We start from the raw sequence: 10393 nt of genomic DNA, 5'->3' as shown, positions 1-10393 counted from the left end.
TAGTCCCCAAACCCCTGCCCTTGCTCCACTGACCTTCAAAGCATTCAGTTTATCCCGGAAACTTCTTTGCTTTTGGTCCAGTCCAGTTGAGCTGACCTTCCGTGTATTGAGTATCGTCCTTCCCTTCACCTAAAGTAGTTCTTATCTGGTAACTAATCAGTAAATAACCCTCTCACACCCTCCCTCCCTCCCCCCTCTCGAAACCACAAAGGAATGTGTTCTCAGTTTATACTATTTCTCAAGATCTTATAATAGTGGTCTTATACAATGTTTGTCCTTTTGCATCTGACTAATTTCACTTAGCATAATGCCTTCCAGGATCCTCCATGTTATGAAATGTTTCACAGATTCGTCACTGTTCTTTATCGATGCGTAGTATTCCATTGTGTGAATATACCATGATTTATTTAACCATTCATCTGTTGATGGACACCTTGGTTGCTTCCAGCTTTTTGCTATTGTAAACAGGGCTGCAATTAACATGGGTGTGCATATATCTGTTCGTGTAAAGGCTCTTATTTCTCTAGGGTATATTCCAAGGAGTGGGATTTCTGGGCTGTATGGTAGTTCTATTTCTAACTTTTTAAGAAAACGCCAGATAGGTTTCCAAAGTGGTTTACCATTTTACATTCCCACCAGCAGTGTATAAGAGTTCCAATCTCTCCACAGCCTCTCCAACATTTATTATTTTGTGTTTTTGGGATTAATGCCAGCCTTGTTGGAGTGAGATGGAATCTCATCGTAGTTTTAATTTGCATTTCTCTAATGTCTAATGATCGAGAGCATTTTCTCACGTATCTGTTAGCTGCCTGAATATCTTCTTTAGTGAACTGCGTGTTCATATCCTTTGCCCACTTCTTGATTAGGTTGTTTGTCTTTTTGTGGTTGAGTTTTAACAGAATCATATAGATTCTAGAGATCAGGGGCTGGTTGGAGATGTCATAGCTGAAAATTTTTTCCCAATCTGTAGGTGGTCTTTTTACTCTTTTGGTGAAGTCTTTAGATGAGCATAGGTGTTTGATTTTTAGGAGCTCCCAGTTATCTGGTTTCTCTTCATCATTTTTGGTAATGTTTTGTATTGTTTATGCCTTGTATTAGGGCTCCTAACGTTGTCCCTATTTTTTCTTCCATGATCTTTATCGTTTTAGTCTTTATGTTTAGGTCTTTGATCCACTTGGAGTTAGTTTTTGTGCATGGTGTGAGGTATGGGTCCTGTTTCATTTTTTTGCAAATGGATATCCAATTATGCCAGCACCATTTGTTAAAAAGACTATCTTTTCCCCAATTAACTGACACTGGGCCTTTGTCAAATATCAGCTGCTCCTATGTGGATGGATTTATATCTGGGTTCTCAATTCTGTTCCATTGGTCTATGTGCCTGTTGTTGTACCAGTACCAGGCTGTTTTGACTACTGTGGAGGTATAATAGGTTCTAAAATCAGGTAGAGTGAGGCCTCCCACTTTCTTCTTCTTTTTCAGTAATGCTTTACTTATCTGAGGCTTCTTTCCCTTCCATATGAAGTTGGTGATTTGTTTCTTCATCACATTAAAAAATGTCATTGGAATTTGGATTGGAAGTGCATTGTATGTACAGATGGCTTTTGGTAGGGTAGACATTTTTACTATGTTAAGCCTTCCAATACGTGAGCAAGGTATGTTTTTCCACATATGTAGGTCACTTTTAGTTTGTTGCACTAGTACTTTGTAGTTTTCTTTGTATAGGTCTTTTACATCTTTGGTAAGATTTATTCCTAAGTAATTTATCTTCTTGGGGGCTACTGTGAATGGTATTGATTTGGTGATTTCCTCTTCGATGTTCTTTTTGGTGATGTAGAGGAATCCAAGTGATTTTTGTTTGTTTATCTTGTAACCTGAGACTCTGCTGAACTCTTCTATTAGTTTCAGTAGTTTTCTGGAGAATTCCTTAGGGTTTTCTGTGTATAAGATCATGTCACCTGCAAACAGAGATAATTTTACTTCTTCCTTGCCAATCCAAATGCCCTTTATTTCTTTATCTAGCCTAATTGCTCTGGCTAGGACCTCTAGCACAATGTTGAATAAGAGTGGTGATAAAGGGCATCCTTGTTCTCAAGGTTCCTGTTCTGAAGGGAAATGCTTTCAGGCTCTCTCCATTTAGACTGATGTTGGCTGTTGGCTTTGTATAGATGCCCTTTATTATGTTGAGGAATTTTCCTTCAATTCCTATTTTGCTGAGAGTTTTTATCATGAATGGGTGTTGGACTTTGGCAAATGCCTTTTCTGCATCAATTGATAAGATCATGTGGTTTTTGTCTTTTGTTTTATTTATATGGTGGATTGCATTAATCATTTTTCTAATATTAAGCCAGCCTTGCATACCTGGTATAAATCCCACTTGGTCATGGTGGATTATTTTTTTGATATGTTGTTGAATTCTGTTGGCTAGAATTTTGTTGAGGATTTTTGCATCTATGTTCATTAGGGATATAGGTTTGTAATTTTCTTTTTTTGTGGTGTCTTTTTTTTTTTTTACCTGGTTTTGGTATCAGGGATATGGTGGCTTCATAGAATGAGTTAGGTAGTATTCCCTCCTTTTCTATTCTTTGAAATACCTTTAGTAGTAGTAGTAGTAGTGGTGTTAACTCTTCTCTGAATGTTTGGTAGAATTCTGCAGTGAAGCTGCCCGGGCCAGGGCTTTTTTTTGTTGGGAGTTTTTTGATTACCTTTTCAATCTCTTTTTTTTGTTGTGGGTCTGTTTAGTTGTTCTACTTCTGAATGTGTTAGTTTAGGTAGGTAGTGTTTTTCTAGGAATTTATCCATTTCTTCTAGGTTTGCAAAGTTGTTAGAGTACAATTTTTCGTAATAATCTGATATGATTCTTTTAATTTCAGTTGGGTCTGTTGTGATGTGGTCCTTCTCGTTTCTTATTCAGGTTATTTGTTTCCTTTCCTGTATTTCTTTAGTCAGTCTGGCCAATGGTTTATCAATTTTGTTAATTTTTTCAAAGAAGCAGCTTTTGGCTTTGTTAATTCTTTCAATTGTTTTTCTGTTCTCTAATTCATTTAGTTCAGCTCTAATTTTTATTACTTGTTTTCTTCTGGTGCCTGATGGATTCTTTTGTTGCTCACTTTCTATTTGTTCAAGTTGTAGGGACAGTTCTCTGATTTTGGCTCTTTCTTCTTTATGTATGTGTGCATTTCTCGATATAAATTGACCTCTGAGCGCTGCTTTTGCTGTGTCCCAGAGGTTTTGATAGGAAGTGTTTTCATTCTTGTTGCATTCTATGGATTTCTTTATCCTCTCTTTAATGTCTTCTATAACCTAGTCTTTTTTGAGTAGGGTATTGTTCAGTTTCCAAGTATTCGATTTCTTTTCCCTGATTTTTCTGTTATTGATCTCCACTTTTATGGCCTTGTGGTCTGAGAAGATGCTTTGTAATATTTCGATGTTTTGGATTCTGGAAAGGTTTGTTTTATGGCCTAATATGTGATCTATTCTAGAGAATGTTCCATGTGCACTAGAAAAAAAAGTATACTTTGTAGCTGTTTGGCGGAGTGTTCTGTATAAGTCTATGAGGTCAAGTTGGTTGATTGTAGAAATTAGGTCTTCCGTGTCTCTATTGAGCTTCTTACTGGAAGTCTTATCCTTCTCTGAAAGTGGTGTGTTGAAGTCTCCTACTATATTGTGGAGGTGTCTATCTCACTTTTCATGTTGATAGAGTTTGTTGTATGTATCTTGCAGCCCTGTCATTGGGAGCATAAATATTTAATATGGTTATATCTTCCTGGTAAATTGTCCCTTTAATCATTATGTAGTGTCCTTCTTTATCCTTTGTGGTAGATTTAACTTTAAAGTCTATTTTGTCAGAAATTAATATTGCCACTCCTGCACTTTTCTGATTGTTGTTTGCTTGATATATTTTTTTCCGTCCTTTGAGTTTTAGTTTGTTTGTGTTTCTATGTCTAAGGTGTGTCTCTTGTAGGCAGCATATAGATGGATTGTGTTTCTTTATCCAGTCTGAGACTCTCTGTCTCTTTATTGGTGTGTTTAGTCCATTTACATTCAGTGTAATTATGGATAAGTATGTTTAGTGCTGTCATTTTTATGCCTTTTTATGTGTGTTGTTGACGATTTCATTTTTCCACTTATTTTTTTGTTCTGAGACGTTTTTCTTTGTAAATTGTGTGTTCCTCATTTTCATAGTAGTTGAATTTATATTTGCTGAGTCATTATGTTTTTCTTAGTTTTTATTTTTGAGTTATGGAATTGTTAGACCTCTTTGTGGTTACCTGAATATTTACCCCTATTTTTCTAAGTAAAAACTTAACTTGTGTCGTCCTATATCACCTTGTTTTCATCTCCATATGGCAGTTTTATGCCTCCTGAATTTAGTCCCTCTTTTTGATTATTGTGATCTTTTACATAATGACTTCAATAATTCCCTGTTTTGAGCATTTTTTTCTTTGTAAAATTAATCTTAATTTGTGTTTGTGATTTCCCTACTTGAGTTCATAACAGGATGTTCTGTTCTGTGACCTTGTGTTATGTTGGTAAAACTGATATTATTGATTTTCTGACCCATTTCCTTTAGTATTTCTTGTAGCTTTGGTTTGGTTTTTGCAAATTCTCTAAGCTCGTGTTTATCTGTAAATGTTTTAATTTCACCTTTATATTTGAGAGAGAGTTTTGCTGGATATATGATCCTTGGCTGGCAGTTTTTCTCCTTCAGTGCTCTATATATGCCATCCCATTGCCTTCTTGATTGCATGGTTTCTGCTGAGTAGTCTGAACTTATTCTTATTGATTCTCCTTTGTAGGAGACCTTTCTTTTATCCCTGGCTGTTTTTAAAATTTTCTCTTTATCTTTGGTTTTGGCAAGTTTGATGATAATATGTCTTGGTGATTTTCTTTTTGGATCAGTCTTATATGGGGTTCAATGAGCATCTTGGGTAGATATCCTTTTGTCTTTCATGATGTCAGGGAAGTTTTCTGCCAACAGATCTTCAACTATTCTCTCTGTATTTTCTCTTATCCCTCCCTGTTCTGGAACTCCAATCACACACAAGTTATTCTTCTTGATAGAGTCCTACATGATTCTTAGGATTTCTTCATTTTTTTTAATTCTTTTACCTGATTTTTCTTCAACTATATTGGTGTCAATTGCCTTATCCTCCAACTCCCCTACTCTGCATTGCAACTGCTGGATTCTGCTCCTCTGACTTCCTATTGAGTTGTCTAATTCTGTAATTTTACTGTTAATCTTTTGGATTTCTGAATGCTGTCTCTCTATGGATTCTTGCAGCTTATTGATTTTTCCAGCATGTTCTTGAATAATCCTTTTGGTTTCTTCCACTGCTTTATCAGTGTGTTCCTAGGCTTTTTCTGTAGATTGCCTTATTTCATTTCTGAGGTCATCCCTGATGTCTTGAAGCATTCTGTAAATTAGTTTTTTATATTCTGCATCTGGCAATTCCAGGATTGTATCTTCATTTGGGAAAGCTTTTGATTCTTTAGTTTGGGGAGTTGTAGAAGCAATCACGGTCTGCTTCTTTATGTGGTTTGATATTGACTGCTGTCTCCGAGCCATGTTATTAGATATTGTAATGATTTATTTACATTTGCTCGCTGAGTCTTATCTTGTTTTGTTTTCTTTCAGTATAAGTAGACGGGCTACTAGGTTGTGCTGTCTTGGTTGTTGTAGCCTTTGAATCACTTATGTCCTATTACCAGCTGGTTTGGGCTGTTACCAGATATATAAACCTAAGAGTCCATTCACTATTCTTGAGTAGAATCTGATTTGGGGTCACCAAGTGTGTGGTGTAGACTGTTTTCTATTCACTTAGAGGAGTAGTTGTGATAGTTATGTGCACCAGATTGTAGTAGCAGCAGGGGGGTCACACTCTCTCACTCTGGGGCGGGGGGGGGCAGGATGCTGACAGGCTTCCCCCAAGTGCCAGTGAGGTAGGTGTGTCTCTATTCCTAAAACACTTTGGTGGGTGGGCTCTGCAGCTGTACCTTAGGCACCCAATGCATGTACCTCTACAGATTGGTAGGTGTCACTAGCCTCAGATCCCTATGGCAGGAGGCTAGGTGGTTTGGGTGGAGCTTCAGCCCTCAGTTCCCTGCTTGGGTCAGTGAGGGCTCTGTTTAATAGGTAGAGATATCATACCTGGAGAACTTGTCTTTCCAGTAATCTGCGGGGGGGGGGGGGGGGAGTTACAGTCAGATCAGTATCAGAATTGCCTTTGCATTATAATAGCCACCTTGTTCCTCGTAGGGATGAAAGCCTAAGACTATGGATCTCATATGCTTGGCTGGAGCTGGTTCTGTATTTTTATTCCAAATTCAGGAAGTCAGGGAAGGATTTTTGGTCCCTGGGTTTTTTGTAGCTGCTTCTCTCAGGCCAGGAGAATGGGTTAGGGAAAGACAAAAAAAAAAACAAAAAAAAAAAAACAAAAAAATTGGCAGATCACTTCACTCTCTGGCCCAGGAAATTCCAATGTTAATGAAGCCACCTAGGAAGGGGAGGGGAGGGATCAGATAGATAGGAGAAAGCAGCACCCAGGAATATAGACAATGTTACTTATCTTGCTGGGTGATGATTGTTTTATCTGAGATTCCGGAGGGGTGTGTAGCCTGTTGGCTGGGTCAAGATTGCCCCCAAGGGTCAGGCCTGGGTCCTGTGCTTTTGCTGTCTCAGAATCCGTGGTCAGTTCCTCCACTCCCCGTCCAAAGCCCACCACCAAGTTTCCCTGACTGGGACACCACACTCCACACTCCAAAACCAGTCGCTGCTCCCGGGGGACTTTTCCTCCTGTCAGCCGCATCACTGTGCTGTCTGCGTGCACTGGCTGGGCTTCCCCCAAGGTTACTTCTGGGGGCTAGGGCTGCATCTCATGTTTGCACCGTCTCAGGATGCTGTGCTCAGCTCCCCTGCACCCAGTCCAAAGTCCGGCGCCAAGGTTTTCTGACTGGGACGCTGGCTCCAGGCTCTGAAAACAGCCACTGCTTTCCCGTGGTTGCTCATTCTCTCGTTAGCCGCATCAGTGTGTAGCCTGCTTGCGCTGGCTGAGTCTCTGTCACTCACGTCAACTGTTTAGATCTGTGTTTAATGGTCAGGGTTCGTAGATTGTCATGTATGTGATCGATTCACTTGTTTTTCTGAGTGTTTGTTGCAAGAGGGATCCGAGGTAGCTTCTACCTAGTCAGCCATCTTGGCCCCACCCCTCCTTTTTTTTTTTTTTTTGGTAACAGTAAAAGCTTATGTTGTCTTGAAGATACTCTTGGTAGAACTATGGATGTCAGGGACTATTCTGGTGAGGGCTCAGAAGGAAGTGAGGAGAGCTAGAAATTCTCTAGTGTCTTGGAAAATACATATGGCATCAGCAACAGACTGTTGCTAGAAATGTGGATGTTAAATGTGCTTCTGGTGAAGCATTCAAAGAAAATGATGACCATGTGAATGGACAATGGATGAAGGTTGATGCTTTTTATGCAGTGGCAAAGAACTTGTCTAAATTATGTTCAAATATTTGGTGGAAAGTAGAGGTTGTAAGTGATTAATTTAGATATTAGACTGATGAAATGTCTAAACTAAATCTTAAAGGAGCCACATGGTTTCTTCTTTCTCCTTAAAGTAAAATGTGAGAGGAAAGAGATGGACTTAGAAATGATCTGTGAAAAATGAAAACAGAACTTAAAGATTTGGAAAATTCTGTTATACAAACTAAGGACATGTGTCCTAGAATGTTCACCAAGGACTTGGCTGCACAATCATTTATTAAAGAGATTAAGCTTGTGACTGATGGATCTAACCAACTACCATAGAGAGAACCCATCAGCTCAGAATGAAGAGAACAGAGAAAGAACAAAATGAAAGAACACTGTCTGCCTCTTGACTTTCTACAGGCACAAAACAGACCAAAGGAACTACATCTGTTGTCCTCCAAGAAAAGAAAAGGACCATCTCTGGAGCAACTCAGAGATCATCAGAACTGTTGGAAGGAGCATCGGAAGCAGTGCCTTCTCAGTTTCAAAGAGTGGGGCCACAATCTCCTGGCTTTCAAAGTGGAGGGGGGTGGGGACCTAGCAGTGTCAAGTTAGACACTGTATTGTCATTTGTGATTAATCTCTTCAGTATTGGGACAAGTTTGACTCATACTGACAATTACTAGATCTCATTTTTAACTTTGATTCCAGACCCTTTCTCTAGTCCTCTGTATAACAGAATTCATGAAGCCTCTTCACTGGAATGCTTTATCACCACTGAACTGTGAATATGAAAAGCACAGTTCAATATTTTCACTCTTGCAACTTTAATGCCATCATCATCCTTCATAGGGCCAGAGTTACCCCAGATAATTGAGGGAACTGCTTTGTTTTTTACACTAACTGAACAGACTGCCTTCAATCTAGATTGTGGTTTCTGTGGTTGCTATTGACAGTGCCACATTTGTTGTTCTGTTCTTCTGCTTCCTGAAATATGCGATAAAGCTTTTTCTGGAATGCAAACTCTGACTTGACTAAGAGTCTATAGAATTAAATGTCATTGCTATGGAGAATTGTAACTGTGAATTTTTAGGGCTTTTTTTATTATTCATTTTGTAAATTATTCCTCCCCTTTCATCCATTCACCCATTAATTTCACTCATTAAATAATTCCACTGAGGAAAATTTAAGTATTTGCTTTCTTCTGTGATTCTGGAAAAACTGATTTTTATTATTTGAATGGAACTTACTGTATCTATATAACAAATGGTGTGCTCAAACATATTTTTTTCCATTTTTAAGTTTGTGAAAATCAAAAAGCCCTGTGATGTCTTTAACAATCAAGAATCACATATCGTTTTGCAGTAAATAGAAAAAAGAAGGCTTTGAAGAATTTTAGATATTCAGGATAATTTAATGCCGTGAAAAAAATTGAACACTGGGTAGAAAATTAGTCAGTTTGGGGAAAAAATGGGTGAATGGGTAACAGGAAAATAATACAGAGGTTGTTAAGGAAAATCATAATCCATAGTTTCATTTTTATGAAGTTCTACTGATTTAATATTGATGCTTTCTAAGGACATGCCCATGTTATCTAATTGTCAGTGGAATAATGTGATTTTCTGGTGCCAAATTTTGTATTCCACAATACTAACTGTTAATGAAATTAAAAGAGGTTGTTGAATATTAGAGATTTTGGTCTTTTGACATGGAAATTAAAGAAAAATATCCAGCCACATCGCTTTTTATGCCTAGTATTATCTAATTTCAACATTGGAAGTTGGAAGGAAACATTCTTTCCCAAACATGTATTTACATGAAAATGTGTCTAAATGCCTATGAAATGAATTTTGTACATAATGTTACTCAAGGGAAAGAAAATTTCAAGGGTGAATATAATTGCAATGGGTCTGCACTTCTGATTACACGAAAGATACATGAAATAAAAATCCAAATAAATCAAATAACTATTTTCTGCCTCCAATTTCATGTTTATGAAGTAGCTTAAAATGCATCTGTATTCAACTGTTTTTACACCCTGTGTCTATTTTCTCTCCTACACTTCCTTCTTGTTTATACAAAGCCAAAAATATATGCTAAGCCTTTATTTTGTTTACTGTGTATATTTAACAAAAAGAATAGTCTAACTTGAAAAAATCAACTTTATTAATAAATAATTTACGTACAAGATGCATCCATTTTACTGTATATTTTATGAATTTTAATAAATTCATGCTCCCATGTAACCAAGACCACATTTAAGATATGTACATCACCCACAAAATGTTCCCATGTGCCTTTTCCCAAAGGATTTTTCTCTCCTCCAGCTCTAGGCAGCCCCTGACCTGCTTTCTTTCACTATAAATTAAAATTTTCTTTTCTAGAAAAAAACAATTTTTTTCTAGTTCCATATAAATGGAATGGTGCATTATGCAATCTTTTGTTTCTGGTTTCTTTCGTTAAGCATGTTTTCTGAGATTCATCCATGATGTTGTGCCTTTCAATAGTTTATTCCCTTATCATTGCTAAATGGTATTCCACTGTATGAATATATTAAAGTTTGATTTAATCATTCACGTGTATATGGAAAATTAGCTATTTCCAATTCTGAATAAAGATGCTATGAACACTCATTTACAAGTCTTTGGTTGGACACTTCAGTTTTCATTTCTCTTGGGCATTACTTAGGAGTAGAGTAACTAGACTGCATTGTAAATTTATGCTTAACTTTGTAAACAGCTGTGAGTTCTTAATATATTCTGAATGCAAGTCCTTCATTATATATTGTAAATATTTTCTTCCAGTCTGTGACTTGCATTTTAATTTTATTAATGTAGTTGTTCAAGAGGAGAAGTTTGAAATTTTTATAAAGAGCAATTTTGTAGTTTGTACTGTATTCTACCAAAGAAATCTTTGCCTATCCTAA

The sequence above is a fragment of the Loxodonta africana genome, chromosome 1, assembly GCF_030014295.1.
Source record: "Loxodonta africana isolate mLoxAfr1 chromosome 1, mLoxAfr1.hap2, whole genome shotgun sequence".
In the NCBI taxonomy this organism is placed as follows: domain Eukaryota; kingdom Metazoa; phylum Chordata; class Mammalia; order Proboscidea; family Elephantidae; genus Loxodonta; species Loxodonta africana.
The sequence above is the reverse complement of the archived record's forward strand: the minus strand, read 5'-3'. Positions refer to the sequence as shown.